We start from the raw sequence: 23953 nt of genomic DNA, 5'->3' as shown, positions 1-23953 counted from the left end.
GCTATCAAATTGGAGGTGTTTGGGGGTATTTAAGGAGGGATCATAGACAGACAGAGTAATACAAAATACACAACCACAAATGAGTAACACAAGTGCAATTCACAAAATAAACTTCTAAGGTTGCTACATCCGTATGTACTAATGTACTAACACCAATCTTACAGTCAAGCACCAAATATGGCAAACTACTAGTACTACAACACACTCCCATGGAAGAAGAATAGAGGCAAGGGATTGCCATAGCACCCCATGGGAACTAATGTTAAATAAATTAGTGATGTCATTCGAGATACCATGAGTGATGTCATGAGTGATATTGCTGACCATGTCATGAGTAATGTAATATGTGAAACCCTAAACAGTGCATTACTGGGGGTGAACGTTATAGTTAGTGCAGGTAGCTATAACAGCTGAATTTCTGTGGTTTTGTGGGTGTAAAATCTGAAACTGTATCTTTGCTTTCTCAGTGAATATATATATATATATATATATATATATCAACAAAGTTTGCCCTGAAGCTTGAAGACGCCACTCCACAAAGCAAAGTTCAACAGAACTCTTTATTTTCAAACCGGCTTTCACATCCCAATTATTTTGGAAATCCCTTACGCGTTTCAGAGCTCCTGCTCCTTCATCTGAGGGAAGCCTGACCTTCACGGGTCTCTGCAGCATGCACTAGTACTGATTTGCATAATCCTTTTATTGCCCTCCGGTGAGCCTCATGAGTAAATGTCCTCATTTTTTGCATCCTGGGATTTGTAGTGCGCGCTGCAGCAATTCTTTCCCTCCAGTGGGTTCCCATCGACTGCCAGCTGGCTATTATAATTATTTTCCAAGCCCTCCAGTGGGCCTCAGAACATGAGCCCGGTTTGTGCTTGATAATTCCTTCGTGCTGCTGATAGGAATTCAAATGGTTTGAAACCTGCCGTGGAAGTTTGCACCGCCAAAGAATTTCAGGTCTGCATATATATATACACGGTTTAATGAATAAAAATGTATGGTCCAAAACAAGTGTATAGAAATGCAAATGTCTACCACTAAAAGTCAGGAAAATACAATGGATCACAATTGATAAGTATAATTACAAGAGCAAACATATTCACGGAAAGTCAGAGGCACCACTGTTGAACTTAGATATCAATGGAAATCAATTTAAGTCAGGAAAGAAAGTGAAAAAAGTCAGAACATTTTCCATTGATTATTTCAGCAAGACAGTGCTAACAATTTAGACTGACAACACATTGCATGGGTTTAGGAAGGCATCAGTGAAAAAACAGAGTCCAATACAGTTCTCTCCATCCAGTAATGAGAACCGTAGGCCCTGATTACCTGTGGGATAGTAAAGGGTGAGGTATTTACTGCACCAGGTAAATGCTTGTACGCAGGAGAGTGGTATTTACTGGGTTTAGTAAATAATTAATGTTACACGTGTTCCCTTAGAAATGGGAAACAGACTGTAGAGTAACACCAAATAATGACACCAACATAAGTCAACAGTGAGTCTACACAAACAAAGTACCCAAATATACAATATAATAGGGAAAAGTTTAACAAAAGTTTAACAAAAACGAGTTCCCATCAGTCCACCATCGAGACCGCCCTTCATCATCTGGGATCTCTTTTGACACATATAACTATTGCTGTTAAAGGTGAAAAAACCTGTACTGGCTGTTAACAAAACCATGTACCAGGAAAAACCACAGCAATTATATAGATGTGAGAAAATGGCGTGTCTAGTGGAGAACTGAATAGCAGTGCATAGAATAAAGTGTGTTGTGAAAAGAATAAGAAAAGGATTCTAAAATTAGGTCGTGATCAGGGACAACAATTTTAATAAACACCCTCACACTCCTAAATCAATAAAAACAGTGCAAATTAGTGGCATAACAAATAACCACTTAATAAAGATGTAAGGTCGACATGTTTCTGCAGTCTAATGGAGTCTCGAGATCTCCTGCTGCTTCCTCAGGACCATTAGTGATACTGCTAGATAAGATCAAGAAATAAACCATATCACCTGGATAGTGTATGTTACTGTACAATCATCTTCTCATCCTGGATATAAGAAGAAAAGTGTATATGTAAGAAAAATATACTTGGGTACAATGTAAAGCATTAAAAATAACATGCAGTATTATGCATACTATATAATGTAATGCCAGTCATATAAAGTTGTTGACCGACAGCTGGACCGTCTAAATCAGTCACCAATCACCAAATCGTGAGTATGCACATTTGAATTCACTCACCCACTCGATGAGAAGGAAAAGCCCCACCTCACCTGGCGCAAGCTCAGGTAGTGGATGCACCGCACTATGAAGAGAATAACACACAAATCCATGTAAGCTACATCTATATGTATTCCTAGGCAAACCAGTCTCAGCATGCGCCACACATAGCGCCACAATCGCATGCCAATAAACACCACGACCTGGCCGCGTTCATCTCTCGTTTCAGAGAGTATTGACGCATGTTTAGCGAGCTATCAGCTTAAACATCCACTCGTCGGTGACCCCAGCGGCTACACACACACTGGTACCATTCTTTGGGGGTAAAGTAAAGTAAAATAAAGCAAAAAGCAGCTCACCTCTCCGTCGGTACACCGGTCGTCCCTCTAAGCTCAATCTTGGGGAGGAGCCGACTCGGTGTACCGGGGGGGAATAAATCCGAAACCTGCTTCCGCGTCAGGCAAGGGGCGTGTGCAAACGTGCACAAACGCGCGATGACGTAACACAAAGCGCAAAGGGCGCGCTGTTGCAACAGGGAAATGTAGTTTTCCAGGATCGTTTGCAGGCTAAGTGGTAGGTTCGAATCCCCGACGGGTAATTCGAATCTGCAGCGATGATAAATTAATCATCATACGAGGTAAAAATTGTTTTACTAAATATAGCTCAAACGTTATGTTGGAGCAATCACCATCACAAAGGAACAGCCTTGATCTTGGCTCAAACTCGCTCTGATATAATGCTGAGAAATTGCCGGGAAAGTGTAATCTTAAGCTCTCACACTCTGATTCGACCAACAGGCACTCCACTCGATAAATTACTCATCACACTATACAAAGTGTCGCTTGTAGGAAGTGTATGCGTGAGTACGCTACATGACATTAACCAACTAGTCATAACAAACAAGCCATTAGCTATGGGGATGTTTAATCATGTTAAAGGGGATCGGAACCATAATGAACCGATGAAATTCATAAAAAAAAATGTTTTATAATTCAGGCAAGGTTGCCTAGTATAGTAATAACATGTAGGAGATATATACCTAATAGTATTTACTAAGACATTGACAATAATAGCGAACATGCCACTTGTTATACAGATGCTATGTCATGTCTGAAACACTTTAATTCATGGAAAAATGTGGTTCATGGGAGGATGCCTAGTGTTTACAACGACATCCAAGGAATTTCGTCGTTTAACCCACATTCATCACTCCGAAGTCTGTAAACCCATTTCTGTTCGCATTTGAACAGAAATTTTGAAATGTCAATTACAGAAGGAGGAATCCAAGGTTGATCCAATACAGTCCAGGAAATATCTGAGGGCTGGTGACCCACTTGTAAGAAGTGATTCGTCAATTTCGTTGCTTGTTTACCACAACGAATTGAACTTTTGTGCTCAGAAATTCTTGTTTTAATTTTTCTGGTGGTCATCCCCACGTAGTTCAATTTGCAGGGGCATGTTATCAGGTAGATTAGGTTCGAGCTGTTACAATTGGTGAATCGTCTAAGTTGCCAAGGTCTGTTGGTACCTATGTCTATAGTGAGTGTTTTCATAGTTTGAGGACAAGCCGCGCAGCTACCAAAAGGATGGTGTCCAGTAACCGCGGGTAAGTCCCATAGAGTACCAACCGCCCGGGGAATCGAGGTTTTAGGTCTCGTATGAACCAACTGGTCTCTCAAATTGCGGCCTCAATTTGAGGTACTGGACACCATCCTTGTGCGAGCTGCGCGGCTTGTCCTCAAACTATGAAAACACTCACTATAGACATAGGTACCAACAGACCTTGGCAACTTAGACGATTCACCAATTGTAACAGCTCAAACCTAATCTACCTGATAACATGCCCCTGCAAATTGAACTACGTGGGGATGACCACCAGAAAAATTAAAACAAGAATTTCTGAGCACAAAAGTTCAATTTGTTGTGGTAAACAAGCAACGAAATTGACGCATCACTTCTTACAAGTGGGTCACCAGCCCTCAGATATTTCCTGGACTGTATTGGATCAACCTTGGATTCCTCCTTCTGTAATTGACATCTCAAAATTTCTGTTCAAATGCGAACAGAAATGGGTTTACAGACTTCGGAGTGATGAATGTGGGTTAAACGACGAAATTCCTTGGATGTCGTTGTAAACACTAGGCATCCTCCCATGAACCACATTTTTCCATGAATTAAAGTGTTTCAGACATGACATAGCATCTGTATAACAAGTGGCATGTTCGCTATTATTGTCAATGTCTTAGTAAATACTATTAGGTATATATCTCCTACATGTTATTACTATACTAGGCAACCTTGCCTGAATTATAAAAAAAAAATCTTTATGAATTTCATCGGTTCATTATGGTTCCGATCCCCTTTAACATGATTAAACATCCCCATAGCTAATGGCTTGTTTGTTATGACTGGTTGGTTAATGTCATGTAGCGTACTCACGCATACACTTCCTACAAGCGACACTTTGTATAGTGTGATGAGTAATTTATCGAGTGGAGTGCCTGTTGGTCGAATCAGAGTGTGAGAGCTTAAGATTACACTTTCCCGGCAATTTCTCAGCATTATATCAGAGCGAGTTTGAGCCAAGATCAAGGCTGTTCCTTTGTGATGGTGATTGCTCCAACATAACGTTTGAGCTATATTTAATAAAAAAATGTTACCTCGTATGATGATTAATTTATCATCGCTGCAGATTCGAATCACCCGTCGGGGATTCGAACCTACCACTTAGCCTGCAAACGATCCTGGAAAACTACATTTCCCTGTTGCAACAGCGCGCCCTTCGCGCTTTGTGTTACGTCATCGCGCGTTTGTGCACGTTTGCACACGCCCCATGCCTGACGCGGAAGCAGGTTTCGGATTTATTCCCCCCCGGTACACCGAGTCGGCTCCTCCCCAAGATTGAGCTTAGAGGGACGACCGGTGTACCGACGGAGAGGTGAGCTGCTTTTTGCTTTATTTTACTTTACTTTACCCCCAAAGAATGGTACCAGTGTGTGTGTAGCCGCTGGGGTCACCGACGAGTGGATGTTTAAGCTGATAGCTCGCTAAACATGTTGGGGTCACTGATGAGTGGATGTTGAAGCTGATAGCTCGCTAAACATGCGTCAATACTCTCTGAAACGAGAGATGAACGCGGCCAGGTCGTGGTGTTTATTGGCATGCGATTGTGGCGCTATGTGTGGCGCATGCTGAGACTGGTTTGCCTAGGAATACATATAGATGTAGCTTACATCGATTTGTGTGTTATTCTCTTCATAGTGCGGTGCATCCACTACCTGAGCTTGCGCCAGGTGAGGTGGGGCTTTTCCTTCTCATCGAGTGGGTGAGTGAATTCAAATGTGCATACTCACGATTTGGTGATTGGTGACTGATTTAGACGGTCCAGCTGTCGGTCAACAACTTTATATGACTGGCATTACATTATATAGTATGCATAATACTGCATGTTATTTTTAATGCTTTACATTGTACCCACGTATATTTTTCTTACATATACACTTTTCTTCTTATATCCAGGATGAGAAGATGATTGTACAGTAACATACACTATCCAGGTGATATGGTTTATTTCTTGATCTTATCTAGCAGTAGCACTAATGGTCCTGAGGAAGCAGCAGGAGATCTCGAGACTCCATTAGACTGCAGAAACATGTCGACCTTACATCTTTATTAAGTGGTTATTTGTTATGCCACTAATTTGCACTGTTTTTATTGATTTAGGAGTGTGAGGGTGTTTATTAAAATTGTTGTCCCTGATCACGACCTAATTTTAGAATCCTTTTCTTATTCTTTTCACAACACACTTTATTCTATGCACTGCTATTCAGTTCTCCACTAGACACGCCATTTTCTCACATCTACATAATTGCTGTGGTTTTTCCTGGTACATGGTTTTGTTAACAGCCAGTACAGGTTTTTTCACCTTTAACAGCAATAGTTATATGTGTCAAAAGAGATCCCAGATGATGAAGGGCGGTCTCGATGGTGGACTGATGGGAACTCGTTTTTGTTAAACTTTTGTTAAACTTTTCCCTATTATATTGTATATTTGGGTACTTTGTTTGTGTAGACTCACTGTTGACTTATGTTGGTGTCATTTCTGTTCAGGGGATTCAACAGGAAGGGTCTTTAAATATACCCCTGGGACCTTCGCATTGTGATTAGTAACACCAAATAATGCCTGTATCACATTTTACACAAATTGTGCTGTGGGAAATATGGGTGTTTCCTGCAGAAATTTTCTCTAGGAAAATGTGTTTGCCCATGATCAGAATTTATCCCACCTCATATTCAGGGCCTTACTGATTTATTGAATTCACTATGATGACATTTGCTTAAAGATTGAGGTCAATTGTTTGAATCCTAGTGGAGTGACAATAAATATATGCCACTAGCTCCAAAAATACTCTAGTGGTAAACAGGTGGTATGTTAAAATACTAGAATGCACCCATTTCTGAAAACCCTTATCTCTCTTACTTGCTGATGTGGTTGTTCACTAACACAAATCCTTTTTTTCACCTAATTACTTTTGCAGTTCTGTTCTTACGTTTTTTGTCAAAGTAAAACCTAGTCAGCTGAGCTACCCACAGTACTTCAGCTTCTAATTATGAGCCAATATAAATGATTGCAGTTCAAATTCCATGGACGATGGTTAATCATTCAGGGGCAGATTTACAAGAAAGTGACTCAGTGCATTCCAGAAGCCATTTGGCTGCGCTGCACTGAGTCACTTTCAAAGCTCAGGGATGTGACATATTTACAACAATATGAAGCAATCTCTTCCCCACGTCCTACTGCTGTCGGGGTCCCACAAGGCTCAACGTTATCCCCAGATCTATTCAACTTGTATGTTGAACCTCTCACGGAGATCCTTCGGGAATCACAGATACCCTATCACATGTATGCAGATGACACGCAAATATACATAAAGATCGCCTCCCTTAATGACATTGACCTAATGAACAAGACACTAAAGAGAGCTCTACAATGGTTAACCACGAACCATTTGAAACTAAATGCCCATAAAACCGAATTCCTGCTAATTTCACCGACAAGGAACCGACCCGAGGTAAAGGAATGGACGAAACTGGTGACCGCGCTGAACTGCACCCCGACCCTAGTTAATTCAGCTAAATCACTTGGAATTACGTTAGATGAGAACCTGGACATGAAAAACCACATTAACTTAATGGCCAAGAGCGCCCGTTTCCACCTGAACTATTTAAGAAAACTGAAACCGTTCATCTCAGAGGCGGACCTAAAACTGGCTGTACAATCCCTAGTTATTTCGAGGATCGAATACGGTTGCACCACGTTAGCGGGTCTACCGAAAACATCCACAGCACCACTAAAAGCCTGTCTCAATGCAGCGGCAAGACTGATCACGGGATCGAAGAAATTCGATCACATGTCTCCTCACCTGAAAACACTAAACTGGCTACCTTATGAGGCCAGAATTCAAATGAAGATGGCTTGTATTACCCACAGAGCAGTTCACTACAACACGCCGAGATACCTTGCCAAGAAAATTAAGCTATCGGGAGGCAACAGACCAACTAGAAGCGCTAAAGAGCTGCTATTGAGGCCAGCCTTTTTCCGTAAGAAAAAGACCTACGACCGAGCGTTCTCAGGAGCCGCCCCCAGAGTCTGGAATTCAATACCTCCTAACATCAGGAAGATTCAAAATTCGGTAACATTCAAACGTGAACTAAAGAACCACATGATGAGCAAATACCTTTCATAGAGAAGCTCACTGATTACTGATGTGAACATCTACGCCAAAGAGCGACGGCCTCGACTAGAATATCTTGAAGATCAATTATCTGACAATTGACTGATTTCATGTTTAAACCTTGGCCACACACTTTACTACTACCTCACATCTATGTGATATGATAACTGTAACTCACAGACAATACTATATACCCTCTACCTCACTTGGTTGTTATTGCCTAGGATCCCGGATACATGTCAACCCTTTCTATTCCTAATGCTAATTACACATGTTATTTGCACTGTTATGCTATATAACCCTACCTCACTCACCTCCTAATAGTAATTGCATAGGCTGAAGAACTCTTACTCATAATCACCCTTATAGCCTATCGCCTTATACTTCATATATGTCTGTTGTTACAATTGCTACTATAATGTCTGTAATCTATCTTACATGTGAAGCGCTCTGATACCCACGGGTCTTGTCCGCGCTATACAAAACTCTATAAATAAATAAATAAATAAATAAATAAATAAATAAATATGACGCATCTCTGTGCTTCCCTCTGCCCTGGCACACAAACTGCTGCCATGTGCTGGCGCAGGCAACCTTGCACCATGGTGCAAGGGTGCCTGCGTTGTGGGGAGATTGTTTTTATACAGAAAGGGTTCTCTTCCTGCACAAAAACAATCTGAAATGCCATTTTTTAACTTCTATGTGTGCTGCATTAGCACACATAGAAGTTGAAAAACATCATTGTTTCAATGATTGTTTATGTGCAATAAGGGATTCCTCGTAAATATGGAATTGTGTCTGGTTCCATGGGTGTTGCATGGGAACATCCACAGCAACACCCATGTAAGACCCCTTTAACGAAAAGTGCTGCATGCAAAAGGGGCATATTTACAAGGACACAAAAAATGACGCACTGGTGGCGCAAGGGGTTTGTAAATCTGCCCCTCAGTATTTAGTTTCCTCTTTATATGTCTTTGAAAGCATTGCCTTGATAGTTTGACTGAAGCTGTAGTAATTCATTCGCAAAGCATCCTTTCTTTGTAAACATAAAATTTGTCTGGAACACCAGGAAAATATTCAAGCTCTAATCTCTTTCTAAAGCGGTAGCATCTAATTTTAGGTTCTCATTTCTCAACACTCATTTGTGGTAGCAGAACAACTAATTTATGTGTCTAGACGTATTGTTTTTAGTAGTTATTTATAGTCATCATGTTATCGACTTCTAAGCACAACTATTGCTTTTCAGTTTAGTAAAATCCCAATTAGTTGGGTATTCTTACTTTCTAGCCTTACAAACTGTCAAGTGTTCATTAGAAATGTTTTTTGCCTTTAACGTACCCCTAAATAATTGGTGTTTGCACCACCTATTTTGTTCGTCCCTTAATTTTTTGTTTGAAATTTTTTATTGCATTTGTTGGTGTACAAATATTACATTCATATGTAATATATGTGTAACACATAAAATATCTCGTGGTAGCAGCAGAGATCATCAATGCAATCATTAGAAGATTCAATAAGCAATATATGAAATAGAAATAACAAAAATCTCAACCAACCAAGGAGCACCAACATCAGGTACGAGCCACATTATAACAGGAGGAGAGGGTAAAAGAGGACCATTACAGAGAAACAGTGTGAATGAAAAAAGAAACAACAGTTTTTATATTGGGAGGAAACGTGTTTAGGGGAGAGCAACAGGTATTGCTGGTGATAGGTTAGTAGCCAGGGATTGTCTTTAATTTCTGTAGATGGGGCCGTCCCAAGTGGTTTGTCGGCAGGCGTCCGGACAGTTTTGAAATCATCCAGGATGGCATCTCAGCTAACTGCCAACGGGTAATTACACTGGCCCTGTGTGTCTACTCTGTGTAAGGCAGCACCCTCAGCTCAGGGCCAGACCTGCATGGGGAGACGCCAGGCAGAGATCAGAGGTGGCTCAGTGACCTCCATCTATGAGTAATCAATCGCTTGACTAAGAGAAGTCCTAGGTCCATGAACTGAGTGGTGGCTCTATGATACTTGTCCCTATGTTTAAGGCCTAACAAGCAGGCCTCCCAAGTGTGAGGTACAGTTTTCTCTGTGCAGTTTGCCAAGCTAGTGGTTACACACAGTCATTATTGGTGAAGGGAAGGACATTCCCAGAACATCTGTATCAGGCCATCGTCAGGTAGGGAGCGGGGGCATGGGGGGACACACAGCGTCAGTACGGTGGCAATAATGATTTATCTTATCAGGAGTAAGATAAGTCCTATGGAGTACAGAGTATTGTATAAGACAGAAACATGTTGCGTGGAACAAGAGCAGAGTCATTCTTTATCAGTGCAAGGACGTCCCAGGTCTGTGTCCCAGTGAGGGTGTAGAGGGGTCAGTAAGAGTGCAGTGTGAGTACACAGCAATTGAGCACACCACTGCGCAAAATGGCTGCCCGTGCATATGATGTGAAGATATTGGACAGTGAGGTGCATTGGGCTTTCTTGTTGCATGCTGCCCCAGCAACAAGTGCCTCGAGTGTGGAATTATGTAGTAGAAAATGACTAGGTGGGAGTCCCTCGTCTGCCACTAGGGTCTCGAATGGTATAAGAGAGCCATCAAAGTAAAGGTCCCCCAGGATGTGTGAGCCTGCTTCCTGGCTGGCAGCATGTCCCCCTGCATAGGGGGTCCTGTCTCCCCTATGGCTGCTGTAGTGATTTACTACATGCGTATGTTACATGCTCTGTATCTCGTGCAGTGGCGCATAAACTTGTGTTCCAAGTTGACTGTTGATGTTTGAAAGTTGGGGACAGTTGTCATCGGGTGCATCTAAGATGATGGTTAATAAACCCACGGCTCCTCGAAGTCTGCATGTTTCTCTTTGTTACTATCTACTTCAGCAATTTAGTGATGAGCAGTTGAAAGGAAGAACCTAGCATTCCTCACTACAAGTCAAGTTATCAAGTACAGTGGAACAGAGGTCTCTAATGGATCCAGAGGGAGCGACAACAAGCTGTATTGTCATTTCTCAGGGTGACGAACATTCACAGAAAATATGTTTTTCCCAGGTATGAGCGCATGTCCTATCAGCATTTTAAGATAAATATTTGAGGATTTTGACTGTTGCGTTAAGCGCATAAACCGTGGCACTCACCTACAAACATTAGAGAAAGCCACTCTCAATGCTCTCAGTCAGATTTCTATAGACTGTTGTGCACTCGTGCAACATCGGTAAAGGCCGCTTCCAGCGTATCTGCGTGTTCGGGAATCAATGCCGCGCAGCCTCCACCCAGCCCGTTGGCATTCGATGTGGCTTGTGGGTGCGCCAGCTTGTTGCATCAGCTCACGCAATGTCGGTGGCACCTTGTTTTGGGTGTCATTCTAACAGTCAACCAGGATTAAAGCAATTGGTTGTATTAATGTGAGCGTGACATCGCCTTGTCCACACAAAGGAGATGCCATTGTTGGTTGGGAAGATTCAAAATGAACAACTGCGTTTTATTGAAGGAGATTCTAGTCAGCGGCGCACACTCATGCTAGACTGGCGTGTTGGTGTACGTTAATGATGGGGATCCTAGTCAGTGACACGCACACTAGTACTAGACTGGCGTGTTGCTGTTCTACATGTATAAACAGTGATACGCACACTAACAGGCTTAGGGAGTCTAGTCAGTGACATGCACACTTTTCCAGAATCGGGATGTTGCTGAATCATAAATGTTAGCTGTGACACACACACTAAAGCAATTTGGTTGTGTTTACATTCGTATTTGGAATGCCGCCAGTGTCAAAGCTGGAACTGTAAAAATCAGTAACACACACACACTATTTATTTGTGGTCTTCAGAGTAACAGCTTTCAAAACAGTGACAAATTGAATCTTTTTTTCAAAACTGACTACTGTGCTTTTAAACATTGATAGTGTTTTTGGGTCAGGTAGCGAAACGTCTTTTATTTATTCACCTACGTTGTTTTTGTTTCTCCTTGTAAGTTTTTGGTTATTTTACAAAATGCAGTCAATATATTACCCTCCACCCTTTTCGCAGTCCCCAGGTGAGTCACCTATTAAATAGATAACTTGCTTTGGGCTTTTTCTAAATATTTGGGGGCTATATGAGGGAAGAGATATTGTCCGAAAAGAAAGAGATTTCTTTTAGAACATAATTTAGGTTTCGGAGTGTAGGCTATTTATGAACATTTACCTCTGGTACATGAAGGATCTGATGGAGAGGAGGAATTAGATGAGTATAAGGAGGCAATACAAAATCTGGAGAAACAGTTTGATGTACAACCAAGCTAAATTGTCAAAAGCCTTAAGTTTTTTACAAGAGAGTAGCACCAGGAGGAGTCCGTAGATTTGTACGTGGCTGTGTTATGCATATGAGTGATGGACTGTGAATTTGAGGACTCTACTAGTCAACTCATTAGTGGTCAAATAGTGGTCAGGTGTTGGGACAAGAAAGTGCAAAAAAAGTTACTAACTCATAGGAGTCCATCATTAGTGGAAACAATAGATATTGTCAAGAGTATTGAGATTTCCCACAAGGCATCAAGAGAATTAGTGAACAAAGAAGACGTTGGTGTGCATGCAGTGTCTGACAGTGGTGTGAATGGTCACACTAAATCAACTTTTCAAAAAAAGAAATGTGAATTTCTGAAGGGGGATAAGAATCAGTTTTTTTAAACAAAAAAAGCATATGTTTCGGATGTGGGTTACCTCAACATTCAAACATGGGGCGGCTGTGCACTGCAAAGAATGCTACATGCAAAATTAGAAAGAATAAAAGATTTGGTGCTAGTCATTACAGACCACAAAGAATCTGAATGTAGAGATCCCTACACTGATATTTGTATTGACTGGAAAGTTCTAAAGTTATTGGTTGATTCAGGTGTGAAGGTGACTAACATTACTGAAGCTTTGTTTAAGGGTACTTGAACCAGCAAAGAGTTAATGTCACCAGACATGTGCCCAGTATCGTATGATGACAAGAGGATTGAGTTATTGGGTTATTTTGAGACCACACTACATTTTTTTTTTTAATATATTTTTATTGAGAGTTCATAAAAATAGATATTATATTACAAGACACAATTGGTGATAGAATTAATACACTACAGGACTCATAAATACAAAGACGTATTCAGAATTCATCAATTCAAAAAATTACTTATAAAGTGCAATGTGAATAAATATAAACGATCCGGCAGACTTAAATATAAAAGAAGAGGTTACAGTAGAATATCGACAGACAACAAATTAGGTTTCAAATACACTCCAAAACTTTTCATATTTCTTAAGGGTCCCTGATCTCAATGCATATTTTCTTTCCCTGCCCTGGATTCGTAGTAGTTTTGCCTTCCATGCCTGAAAAGTTGGCACAAGATCTGTTTTCCAGGACTGCAAAATAAGGGATTTAGCTATTAGAGAAGCAATAAAAAGGGGCTCGTCATGCTGAGTATAACTCGAGGAGCAGCCTAGGACAGGTATCAGATCATCAAATATTATAGTGGCTTTGAGCTCAATGGAGAGGTACTTTTCAATTTCCTTCCAGAATGGCTGAATTTTTGGGCACTCCCAGACAATATGTTTCCAGGTACCTTTTTCTTCACATCGAAAACATTAATCGGCCACTTGGGGAAAGATATTGTGGAGGAAGGAGGGGGTTCTGTAGATTAGCCATTTATTATAGAATTGCATACGTTTAAAATTGGCTCCACGAAAAATGGTTTTATTAAATTTATTTATCTTGTCCCATAACTGCTGGTCAATTTCAATGTCTTCCCTTCTTTTCCACCTCTCAATGATCTTACTGGAAGATTTCTGACCTTTATTTTCTTTTAATATTTTAATCCAGATACTGATCTTCTTTTGTATTTGCTTATTCAGAGCTGAAGAGATATTCTCTTTGTGAAATAAATTTCCTCTATCAAGCTCTCTGATTTTTGGAGTAAGCAGAAGGAATGACCAGTTCAAAATTGTGTGGGAGTGTTGTATCTGTCTAGAGATTTCATCCCAAGACTTCCACCTGTTAACCATAAGGAAGTCTTCAATTTTCTCAAAGCCGTTCTCCTTCCAGAGATTTAATATATTATTGTCCATACAGCCCTCCTCTCCTATACTAAGGTTGATTAAATCCGTTGTGTTACCTATTTAGGGATTATTATAAAAATTCAGAAACTGAGTTTTCTGTTTAAAAATCCACCGTAGGGACTTGTAACGAAATTTCTTTGGATCTTTCGTAGTTCTAACTGGATCAGTGATTTTAAATTCTGACAACATCTTCTTCATAAAAAAATTGTCCTCCTCGTGTGTTTCTGAAAAAAAAACCTAAAACTATGATGTGCAAAAGACGCAAAATAATATTCTCGAATTTTTGGGAGGGATAATCCTCCATGCGCAACTGGGAGATATAAAGTGCTGAGTGCAAGCCTAGGAGATTTTTTTGCCCAAAGAAAAGAAGAGATCAGGGCATCTACTTTTTTAAGCGCAGGGAATGGCGCTAAAAAGGAAATTGAAAATAGATAATATTGACATACGTACTGGCGCTGCCCGTCCCATTAAAGACAAGGGTAATAAATTGCAATGATCTAAAAGAGACCCAACTTTTTTTAACAGAGGTAAAAAATTCAGCGAGTGCAGGTCTTCCAGGTTATCCAATATGAATATTCCCAGATATCTTTTTGGGCATGTGTTGTATATCTGCCTGAATTCCAGTACTAAAGTGTCGACAGTGCAATTTGCTAAAATAATTTCCGTTTTGTTAACATTGATCTTGTAGCCCCCTAATTTTTGAAAGTCGGAGAAAATTTTTAAAATGTTCAATTGGCTTGAGGGTTTGGAATCTAAAAAAAGAGCAATATCATCCGCATATAATTTTATATTTGTCATTCCAACTACTGGGGCAGTGTCGGTCCTTATATTCCTAATTGAAATCGCCAACGGTTCAATCAATAACGCGAATAAAATTGGCGACAAGGGGCAACCTTGTCGAGTGCCCCTAGTGACCTGACATGCCCCAATATTGGTGTTATTAATGATAATCTGTGCCCTAGAGTTCCTATAAAGTTGTTTTAAAAGAGAAATAAAAACAATCGGGAAATTAAAACTGTGCAAAATAGCAAAAAGGCAATCCCATGACACTAGATCGAAGGCTTTCTCCGTGTCTAAAAGCCAGATTTGAGCCTTCACCTTATTAATCTTAAAATAATCTAGTGCCTCCAATAAAAATTTTGTATTTGAAGGAAGGTGCCTACCTGTAATACAACCACACTGATCATGAGATACCAAAGACCCCACTTCTTTATTTAATCTGCTGGCTAAAAGTTTTGTAAAAATGTTATAGTCTGTATTTAAAAGACTTATGGGTCTGTATGAATTTACATTTTCCTTGTCCTTTCCCTTTTTTAAAATGCTAACCACAACCGCTGAATGGAAAGAGTCTGGTGGAGGACCTCCTTGAAGTAAGTAGTTGTCTAAAAGCAGAAGTTCTAAACGCAGGGTTCCTTCAAATTTTTTTAAAAATTCAATAGGGAGACCATCATCGCCATTTGCCTTACCATTGGGGAAGGAGCCAATCACCTCATCTAGTTCCAACATTGAAAAGTCCTCTATGAGGTAATTCTTGCCCTCATCATCTAATTTAGGTATTGCGATTGACTCTAAAAATTCCCTAATGGAATGAGATGTAGCCCCTTCAGTTGCTTGATAAACTCCTTCGTAGTGTTTCAAAAACAATTCACCAATAGAAGCAGTGGTCTTAGCATGTAATTTAGTGATGGGATCAGTTAGTTGGTCTATCCTATTTCGGGCCTGCTTTTCTTTGGCTTGCCAAGCCAAGAGCTTCCCTGTATATTCGCTCTCCTCATATAACTTTTGGGCATAGAGATTGCTATTAGTCTCGCCTAGATCATAGTAAAAATCCTTCATCCTACGCTTTGCCTCAGACAGCTTTTGCCCAGAGAGCGATGATCCAACCCTGTAATGTTCATGGGTTGCCTGCGTGAGTTCAGTTTGTAAATTGACTCTCTCCTCCCTTCTTGCCTTCTGCTTTGGTATCTCTTTAGACGTGATTAGCCCCCGCAAGGTGGCCTTGAATGCATCCCATGTCGTGTTTAATGGGGCTGTGCCTCTATTCTGTGCAAAAAACTGCTCAATCTTTTCTTCTATTTCTATACACTATTGAGGGTCTAGAAGGTTAAATTTATTGAAGAACCATCTTCTTATGGGCCTTGCATCATGTATCCCCAATTTAACCTCCATATAGATTCCAGCATGATCTGAGAAGGCATTTGGTAGATGGACATAGTTATGTAACTCTAAATCATGCGATGTTAAAAAAAATCTAACCTAGATGCAGAGTTATACTTTGCTGAATGGCATGGCATTAATATTCTTGTTTGAGGGGATTAGAGAATCTCCAATTATCAATGACGTCAAGGTCTAGTTTACAACTTTGGATGGCCATAGCAACTTGAGGTTTGTTCTGACGACGATCTTTTTTGGATGAGTCCAATAGAGGATTTTGTAAAAAATTAAAATCTCCCCCCCATATTATTGGTCCGGGAAGGCCAGTTATATAATGTTTTTACTGTAAAATTGGCATAGGATCGTCAAAAACTGGTGCGTAGATTGTGGCGAGGATTATACTTGCATTATTTAATTTACCATGTGCAACTGCCCATCTACCTCTAGGGTCTATTAGTGTACCTTCCAGTGTAACACCAACATGTCTTCCTATTAATATACATACTCCTCTCTGCGCCAGCCCAGCTGTTGAGGATATCTTGTGGCCAACCCAGCCCTTAAGGATTTTATCTGACTCAGCCTGATCTCTATGGTGGGTTTCTTGTAAGTAGATAACATCTGGTAAAACATATTTTAACCAACACTCAATGGCGTTTTCTTTTTTAACATTGTTCAGACCGTTTACATTAAAAGAGATAAGCTTCAACATGCTATTTGTTCTTCAGAATATTAAAAACGTCTATTATCAGCAACAAGTGATAGATAAATAAATCCCAGGGGATTCTAAACCTCAACCTGTGCAAAAAAGCAATAAGAAGCATAGATATATCATAGCAGCAAGTAGTCATAGGAAACCTACAACACATTTTTTGTTCTACACCTCTCTTGTACAGGATAGGCAAAATAAGCAGCATATATGTGCAATAGATCAAAAGAGGTGAGACTCTCTTTGTGCAAAAATGCAGATAAGCAGCACAGTTATATAATAGCAGCAAGACGAATTGGTGTAAACCACCCCTTGTGCAAATACGCAAACAGGCAAATGGACAGCTTAAATGTGTAACAGAAACAGAAAATCACAAAAGAGGAAAAAGAAAGAGAGAAAGAAAGGAGAAGCATCATGATGTTCTAAACCACTCCCTATACCGATGAGCATATAGACAGATAAGGAGATAATCAGCACAGATATACAACAGTTATACAACAGAAGGAGAGCATATTAATCTAGACCTCTCCTTGTGCGAATACGCAGATAAGGAGAAATATAAAAATAACAACAGAGCAAAAAAGAAAAGAGCAAAAACATGTTAGTTGAACATTAAAGTGACTGGTGCAGAATTTCAGATATTGAATCGTCCTTTTGTGCAGAAAAAAAGTCTTTTAAATGTAACATTGTCCGTACCCTAGCTGTGTCTGTATTAAAACAAGTAAAACAGATGATATTTCAGTATATGAACTCTCTTTTTTCCCCCTGCAACACCCCCCTTCACCTCCCTTCCCTCCCCCACCTAGAGTGGACGGAAACCCCCAGTGTCCCACTTCCATCCTTCTCTGATTTTTCTTCTATATGGATGCCATTACATGGCATCCTTGTGTGCTGCTTGACTCCACCGTGGACCCACCCTTAAGATAATTGAAAACTCAACAGTGACTTAAGCTCCAAGACTTTCAAGGAGGGACTGAGCTTCGTGGAGATCCGTAAAGATAGAGAATTTCCCTTTGACCAGAACTTTAAGTTTTGATTGCTGTACTATCATGGCTTGAGATCCCTTGGTCTTAAAAGAGTCAATCATTTTAACAAAGTCCCTGCGTCTGTGGGCAGATGCCGCCGACATATCAGAGAAAATCCGGAAGTTATTCGCCCCCTCCGCATTGAATGTTTTCTTAGACAATGCAGTGTTTAGAATTTTCTCTTTTACCCTAAAATCAGAGAAGTTGAGCAAAATTGTGCGGGGGTATTTCAGGTTATTGGGTTTATACGCCGGGACTCTGTGGGCCCTTGTGATCGTTAGGTCACCTTCAAGCTCAGGTATAGCTTTATTCAAGAGGGACTCTCTGACCATTTAACTACGTCTTTATCTTCCAGTCCCTCCGGTATGCCTACTAGCCGAAAGTTGGACCTCCTGTTGTAATTTTCAAGGTCCTGCATTTTTTCCGTTAGTTGAATTTTCTCTTTATTGGACACTTGAAGATTTTTCTGCATTGCCGTGAGGGAATCCTCCAAGGTCGAAATCCGAGCTTCAGCTTCAGAGACTCTTAGGGGGAGATTGCCAAGATATTCCTCCATTTTCGTAAGCCTGCTGTGCAGCTGAGAGATTTCCTGAGATTGAGAATTTTTAAAGTCTCTTAGTTCCTGAAGGATAGTTGCAAGCATGTCTTCGATAGAATTCGCTTTTATGACATTCGGAAGAGAAGACACACTGCCCTCTTGGAAAACCTGAGGTGCATGTGGACTTGAGACATGGCTTTGAGGTTTTGTAGTTAGCTTGCGGCTTGGGCTAGTCGTCAGCTGGACTGGAGGATTAGAAAGGGTCTTGGGAAGTGCAACGGAGGGGGAAACTCTGGTTGATACCATTAAAGCTGCCGAGGCTGCTTCTTCTGAGCCTTCTTCTGAGCCTGCCGCGACCATTTGCGCTGTCACTGGTGGCTCAGGTGTTGTAAAGCTGTTTGTATTCCCTCCAGCGTTAGAGGCATCCCGGTCCGGTATATCACTCATCCCTTCTTGACTGATCTCACCCCGTGCGGGAGTGCTCGAAAGTTGCCCCTGTTGGAAAAGGGGTTTTGAGAAGAGAGGGTATTGTTTGGGGGTTGATTGACTCTCAGAACCTTTAGCCAGAGGCACGTTAACAGCTTTGACCACTTTGTCCACCGCTCTGTCCACCTGGCCTGTCGTTGTTCCCTTGTCCTTCCCATCCTCCTCTCCCCTCTCACCGACAGCAAGTAGACTCAATTCTGCTGAGAGCTCAGACAGAGTCAAACTCTCTGCATCTTCGTCTTCCTCGCCCTCCTCCTGATCATCTTCGTTATTCTCGTTATCTTCATCCATTTGTTTTCTTAAGACATTATATTAATTTTTTCTGTATATTTCGGCAGTCTCCGTTGCCTTTTGTTTCAGGGCGTTTTTCTGTTGAGTTTTCCTTCTACTTTTTTTCTCTCCCTTGGCTGCTGCTGCTACTGCCGCAGGTGGCGGTCTAGTCGCTATCGGTGACTTTAGAAGCTCCCTCCCCAGCTCTGGCTTGGTCTGCTTGCCTTTTAATCTTGCTGCCATATCTGCGTGTAATATGTTGGAGTTTGGCTCACGGTGTTGTCGAATACCAAAATGCGCTGGTTCTCTCAGTTTTCTCAGATCATAGAACACCCCCCCCCGCTTATTATCCAATTTCTTTAACATGCAAGAGGGGTGATAAGTCCAAAAAAAAGTTCTGCCAAATCTTGTTCAGCTCAGCCACCCTTTAAACCGCCCAAGCTAAGCTCCCTTCTCCTCACACTAGTATCTGCTACCCCCTTTGCTTGGATCTTGCTTCAATAGTTGTAGGCTCACTGGAGCATAGAAGGATAACAAGGCTCCGCGGCGAGGGACAGCTTAGCGCGTAGAACTTGAGTGCAGAGCTTGTAGCAACTCGGCGAGGCAAGCAGACATGGAGGAGAGTTAGGTGGGTTATAGAGGAACGTGCAGCAAGTATGGCATAAGCACAAGAGTGTGGGAGTACGACCAGAGTACCTCAGCTCTCGAAGTCTCGAAGTCCAGCAAACAGCATCTCACAGCGATGCAGTCATGGGCGGGGCCATACGGGAACAGTCCAGCAAACGGCACGGGAGCGGCACGGGAGCAGACCAGCAAAACGGAATCTCACAAAAAGTCCGACTTCTACCTTCGAAGCCGCCGTTGCAGCAGGGATGACTCGCGCAGCAAAGCCCCCACTGAAGGCAGCAGCAGCGGGTGTTTTATTTAATCATCCCGGAGTTTTTTCCCCCAGCGTCGCTCCAGCGAGGAGCGTGAATCCGGCATTGCATTCATGGGTGGGGCCACACGGGAACAGGAAGCACTACGGTGGCGTGCGTGGGGTCACGTCAGCCGTTCCATCCAGACCACACTACAGTTTAAGGAGAAACTTATCTGGGGAAAGGTTTTTGTTGCGAAGAAAGGGCTCAACATTTTGGGTTGGAACCATCAAGGTTTGGGATGGCTTTGAGTAATGGTAAGGAGGACCAAGTTTCGTTAGCAAGGGATACTTAGAAGTAAACAACATATGGATCAACAAATTTCCCAACGTTTTTGAGGGGAAGTTGGGTAGAATTAAGGGCTAACAGCATAAAATTAAGGTTCAGGAGGATGTGATACTAGTCGAGCAAAAGCGGTTCAGGAGGATGTGATACTAGTCGAGCACAAGCTCAGGAATGTGCCTTTTAGAATCAGGGAAAAGTTAGCAAATGTGCTTGACAAAATGTGCATAGAGGAAGGTCATTGAACCAGTAGAATTGTCATTGTGGTGATCTCCATTAGTTATCACACCGTTCTAGTATGGTTAGGATCGAACATAACAGAAGGTTTGCGGTAAAACCGTATACCTAAGTATTGGAATGTTATGGGTTGGCAGGTCAGGCGGTTACCTCTGAGGCAGTATGCAGGGTCCGGGCAACCAGCATCAAAGAAGTAAATGCTTGATTTCACCCAGTTAACTCTGAGGTCCGAAATTGGGGCAAATCTGGCAAATATGTGTGCTATGTCCAGGGTAATTGTGTGTATGTCCCGTAGGTATAGGAGCAAGATGTCGGCATAGAGCAAAACCGAGTGCAGACCATCTCCTAACAGTACTTCCCAGACCTGTCCATCTGTGCGGCGGGCGCGCTGCTAGCGGTTCAATGGGCAGGGAAAAGAGTAGAGGTGACAATGGGCATTCCTGTCGGGTTCCTATATGGATCGTGATAGGGTCAGAGATCAGGGCTCTTGTTTTAACTCTTGTTAGAGGGTGGGTGCAGAGTAATCTAACTGGGATGGATTGTGAACAGGAAGTCCTATTCTAAGGAATCAAATCAAGCTCAATCCAGCACAACGGAACTGGAACACGACCAAGTGCGGGGGCATGCTCCAGGATCCTAAAGAATGTCCGCAAACTAAGGGAAGTGTTCTAGGCTGGGACAAATCAGTTCTGCTCAGAGTGTATAAACGCAGACACCAGAGGGGCCATATGGTCAGCTAAAATCTTGGCCAATATTTTGTAGTCTGTGTTGAGCAGTGCAAGAGGGCGGTATGAACCTAGGATGGGGGGTCTCGGTCTGGCTTGGAGATGAGCAGTGCTTCACGGAACGAGGATGGCAAAGAGGCAGCCTGAAGAGCTTTGTCGGACAGCGTCTGCAGGCGGGGGGGGGGTAAAGTGGGGCACAGTCCTTGTGAAATTTGGTCGGAAGACCATCCGGACCTGGGGTCTTCCCTGTAGCACGTATGGCTTCCTGGATCTTGCATGGGGTAATAGCGCCATCTATTTCAAGTACCTGGTAAGGGGTTGTTTTGGGTAAGGCTATGGAGCTTAAGAAGGAGTCAATGGCATCTGAGCTGCTGTGCATGGCCAAAGTTTACATGGAGGTGTAATAACGTATCATATTGGCATGGATGGCCCTCTGGGTGTGGAGAAGGGAGCCAGTATCTGATTTAAATGCCAGTATGGAGTGTCTTGGGTGCTCCTGGCGAATAAGCCACGCTAAAAGTATGCACGCCTTCTCTGCCTTCGTGTGGGCCATGTGAACAGCATAATTAAGACAGTGAAGAAGCTCTAGGAGTGCAACCTGCTCCAGATGCACTAGAAGTAGATGCTCCTTGTGTTCTGGGGTTAGGAGAGCTAGTCATTCATGGCCCAGCAGATCTTATTCAATACGGGCGATGTCCATGTCAAGTGTCCATTTTACGCTGATCATTCACACCAAACAGTGGCCTCCGATAGCAACTTTAAAGTCAATCCATTCAAGCAAATGGGTTGAGGCCATGATAGCATTGTCAAAATGTTCCTCTATAGCTACTCCCAGTGAGAACCAAAAAGGGTGGGTCCTCCAGCATTATCAGCTGCAGCCTCCATGTGGGAATTGGGTTGGAGGGCCCAGCATTCCAGTTCAGGCATAGGTGCTGGTGAATGTGGTCTTATTGGGTGCAGCCTAGGTAATCCATGTACCAGGTACCATGTACTAGGTACAGGTACTAGGTGATCTATGCAGACATGTAGGGTTATGGGGGCTTGAATAGAAGAAATAGATCCTGGTGTATGCAATGCAGACTCTCCATATATAAGACAGTTGCCAGTGTTCAAACCAGGCTGCCAGCGCCTGGGCGTTAGACATGGTGACTGTGCAGAAGAGGGGGGATAGAATGTCAGCGTCCAACACACAGTTGAAATCTCCAGATAGGAGTCATGGTACCACATTCCAGTCCCCCAGTCAACTTGGTAAGAAAGCCTTGTTGGTGAGAGTCGGGTGCATAGATGGATCCAATAAGCATGCGGTGTCCATCAAGGGAGCTGTCCACTAGAACAAAGCAACCCTCAGGATCTAAAATCAATATAGTCACTGTGAAGGCAATGCTCACCTTGATCCATCCCAGTGCGCCCCTAGCATATGTGGAGTAGTTCATGGAGAACACCTGCCCACGCCAGCACCTCTGCAATCTTTCACCTACAGCTAGTGTAAGATACGTCCCCCCTTGGCCTCCCCTTGATAATATGGGTCTGTGTATTTCTGATCCCATTGTTGTGAGATTTAGCTGCAAGGAAAATCCCTATTTCAGTGCTGCAATACATTTTATCTGTACATGGAAACCACAACACTTTTTCACTATTGCATTTTTAGAGCCTCTAGAATTGGACCACTGCTGTGAATCGATTTCAGGGGGAGGGGGTACTAGTTACTTTAGGCGGCAGATTTAAAGGGGGATTATGAATATGACGCTTAGGGTCCATATAGGTAATTATTCATCCAATTCCCTTTCAATTTCTCATAAATAACCAATTTTTCTCCTGGAGATTCTCTGGAGGAAAACACCAGTTATGCATGGTGGATGTTGCAACTGCTAAGGGGACAATAATGTACGTTACTTGCCTAGAAGAGGCCCACCTATCAACTATCAACGTCTTCAGTATAAAATGAACCTTTGGGCAGACACTACTTTATTTAAAATGTTGCTGAATCAACTATTTTTGGCATTAAATATGTATTGGTAAAACACATGTGTGCATCGTCCTATTTTCTGGCACTGTTATGTCATCATCCTTACATATTGCATCTGTTCATTAGTTGTTTGGCATTGCTGTCTTCGAGGATATATGCTATATAATTGAGCTAGCTTTGTAATGTCTATCTGTATCCCAGTTTCCAAGAGCTGTAATCCAGAGTGGGGCAGTTACGATGTTGAGCCCTCTCCCTTGCCCAGAAATGATATCATTTTAACATGTGAACACTCTGAAAGGAAACAAAGTACTTTTGATAAGTAGTTGAAATATGAACACACCACAATATGAAAGACAAACAAAGCACTGCTTAATGGACAACTAGAAATATCTTTTGACATATTTTGCCCTGCTATACACCATTGATTGGCCTTACATATCAGTTTAATGACTCACTTTAATCAAACTCACAGAACAACATTTTAGTTGGATTCCTCACTTAATATTCTATCTATGATTGATTTGGAATCAGGAAAAGCATTTGCTACCATAGAATTGCGGCCCCTGGACCAGTATGGGTTCCCTCAAGTAGTAACTGAATGTCTTAAGGCCATATACGTTTGTCCGT

The 23953-nt window shown here is 42.0% G+C and overlaps 1 protein-coding gene across 1 annotated transcript in view; it reads right to left on the bottom strand.

The window, feature by feature from the left end:
- FAP (fibroblast activation protein alpha) overlaps nucleotides 1-23953 on the bottom strand; it is a 662945-nt gene that overhangs the window by 505683 nt on the left and 133309 nt on the right. The gene's annotated exons all lie outside the window — the stretch shown is intronic.

This window comes from Lissotriton helveticus, chromosome 3_1, assembly GCF_964261635.1.
Source record: "Lissotriton helveticus chromosome 3_1, aLisHel1.1, whole genome shotgun sequence".
Lineage (NCBI taxonomy): Eukaryota > Metazoa > Chordata > Amphibia > Caudata > Salamandridae > Lissotriton > Lissotriton helveticus.
The sequence above is the reverse complement of the archived record's forward strand: the minus strand, read 5'-3'. Positions and strand labels throughout refer to the sequence as shown.